Genomic DNA, 3,207 nt, shown 5'->3' with positions numbered 1-3,207 from the left:
CATATAGTCTACAATTATTAATGTATATTGGCTTATTCTGTAGCCTAGTTTCTCTGAAGAAAGAGAAGGCACTTGTTTTACCAGCTCAAAGGAAGCTATTTCTCGAGTACATTACCATGGGAGTTTTTCAATCCAAAACTAGTGAACGTGGCAATGTCAAACTTTCATGTTGGCAATGGAAGAGTTATCAGAGATTATAATTTTCTCTGCTCCTTGGGGTAGCATGTGTCAGAAAGGAAGTGGTGAGAGAGAAGAGTCCACTAGCTATAATTTTTCTTTGTGTACAATGCCATACCATCTGAACCGTGGCAGCTGTCTGCTCACTTTAAGTGGTACTTTATTTCATCTGGAGTCTGTGCATGCAAATTGAAAGATTGGACTGTGCAACCATTGTCGTCCTTAAACAAATACGTGAGCAGCCAAAACAAGACCAAAAAGGAGTATTTTGCCCCAAGCAGTTTGAAATTTATCTGACCTGATTTGATTTCTGTAAGTTACATATTCATTAGCACCTTATCTGATTCTATAGAAATATTTTTTTGACATTACCCACTTGGATAACTTTGATTACAAACAGTGATTTGCAATTTTATGGTGACTTAGACATCCTCAGGATCTCCTAAAACACTTTAAAGCAATGAAAATGTTTTGAAATAGTCACTACAATCTAGTAAATGTCTGCAAGTTGGCCACCACAGCAAGCCATCAAAAATATATATAGTTATGATTACAATCTGTTCTTGTGCTTGTTTGTTGGAAAGCTAAATATTGTCCTAGATGAAGTATGACATGCTTCTTACTCAGATTCCTCTTTGCAATTCTGCTAGATGATCTTCTACATTCTCCTTGGTAAGCAGACACCGCCTCAGTTTATCATACCGGAAATACAATGTCTCCAACGATGTAGTACTCCACCAGTACTTAACTGGTATGTCTGTCTATATTTTGTCCTAAAGCCTCTGGAGCAAGATCTGAATCTAACTTTGTGACACAAGAAGAGAATGCTTCAATATGAAATGGTTACTGCTTCAATACTGTATTGATGCTTTTTTTATATAAGAAAAAACCTGCAATCTAGCGCACAAAATCCATTTGATTTTTACTTTATTTGCTTGTCTTTGCAATTTGAGGCAGCATACAAATTATTGGTAGTTTGCTTTTCTGTTGGCATCAGAGGGTATGCAATGTTGCATGCCCATGAGTCCACCACCCACCTATTAAAATAACATTTGGAATGTATCTGTGATGCTTCAGGTGTTAGACATTCAAATCTCTGATTGAGTTTCTCTTTTGACAAATTTTAACATCAAGATCTAAACAAGTTTTTAAAACATTTTAACTCTTGTTATTGCTATGCCTTCCTGAAGTCAGTTATATCTCAGAAATGCTTTTAGCGATTATACCAAATTGTCATTGCTGCCTTCATAAAATCTAGTAATTCCAATGTGAATAATGTAATAGTTCTGCTAGAATTCTAATCCCAATGCATTAAAGCAATATGTATTAAACCCCTTCGTTTTTGCTAATTTGGGAATTCAATTTTTAGTAGTTGCTACGTTAACAGAATCTTGCTGAGGTTTGATTAAAATTACCATCATTAGTAAGGATTCATAACTGCCCATAATTCCTGTCTGTGATTCTGTTAAGACTTTCCATTATTTAGACGCATAAACACAATTTCAGGTGAATTGCAAGCGTGCAGTTAAATTCAAACAAATTTTGTCTTTGCTGTGTTGCCACACCATTGGCTTAATCTGCAACGCCACTAAATTCATCAGATGCTATGAACTAAGCTTGTCACAAAATTTATCACAGCTGCTGAGGGGTGCTTACATTGATTAGTGCAATTACTGCCAAATGACCTAGCACTAATTAACTTTTGTTTCATTACTTTTCCTTTTCGTTGTTTCTGTACCTGATTTGTCATTGGATTTATCCTTTCTAATTTACAATTCTTTCAGTCCTTTTTCTATTAATTTGTAATCTGCTGATCTGTTAAAATACTGTTACTTTTCATGTTTTACATGAACACCGGTCCCTTAAGGTACCAGGACAGGTGGATTAAATAGTTAAGCCATTTTATATACTTGCCCTTATTAGTCAAGGCATAGAGTTTAAGAGCAGGGAGGGAGATTGTGCTGGAACTGTATAAAATGTTGGTTGGGCCATAGCTGGAATATTGTGTACAGTTCTGGAATCCACATTATAGGAGGGATGTGATAGCACTGGAGAAAGTGCAAAGGAGATTTACCAGGATGTTGCCTGCATTGAAGAGTTTGTTATAAAGAGAAATTGACAGACTGGGGTAATTTTCTTTAGACCAGAGGAGATTGAGAGAGGACATGATAGAAATGTATAAAATTGAGGGACATAGGGTAGACAAGAAGCAACTTTTCCTTTTGGTTGAGAGATCAATGATCGGGGACAAAGGTTTAGGGTAAAGAACAGAAGATGTGAGGGGAAAAAAATTAGAGGAGATGTGAGGGGAAAGCTTTTTCACCCAATGGGTGGTGGATGTCTGGACTCCTGATTATAAGGGTGGTAGATGCAGAATCCCTCAAAACATTTCAGACATATTTAGACAAACACGTGCAATGCCGAGGCATACAAATCTGTGGGCCAAGTGCTGGAAAATGGGGTTAGAGTAGTTAAGTTGCACAAAGAAAGGACCTTTGGTCCATACTTCCTGTGCTGTTGATCTCTATGGCTCTATGACTTATTGTAACATTAATCAGCTTGAATTTTTAGCAACTTGCCCTACAAAAAATTAAAAGCCTGATTATAAAAGGGCAGCTCTGGCTTTCAGCAGACTACATGTAAAACATCTGCCAAAACAAATTATTGGATATTCATTTTGCCTTAATGACAAACATGCCATAGTAATCTCCTGAAAATGATATACAGACCCTTATTCTTCCCCTACCTCAGTGGAAAAACAGCTAAATTAGTGTTTCCTAGGATAAGGGGAGATGGTGGTGTAGTGGTATTGTCACCTAGATAATAATTGAGAGACTGAGGTTAATACTTTGAGGGCATTGGTTCAAATCATACTACAACAATTGGTAAAACTTAGCTTTCTTGGCAGTCTGATTGTGAGGATTAGGCATTCTCACTACCATGGCCTGGTTTTGATTCTCCATCAGGGAATTAAAGTTTTAATATTGAGGGAAACAGGTAAGCAGACATAGAATTGAGGCTATGATCATT

Source organism: Chiloscyllium plagiosum, unplaced genomic scaffold (assembly GCF_037043375.1).
Source record: "Chiloscyllium plagiosum isolate Xiang-an unplaced genomic scaffold, Cpla_swu_hap1 HiC_scaffold_5, whole genome shotgun sequence".
Classification (NCBI taxonomy): domain Eukaryota; kingdom Metazoa; phylum Chordata; class Chondrichthyes; order Orectolobiformes; family Hemiscylliidae; genus Chiloscyllium; species Chiloscyllium plagiosum.
The sequence above is the reverse complement of the archived record's forward strand: the minus strand, read 5'-3'. Positions refer to the sequence as shown.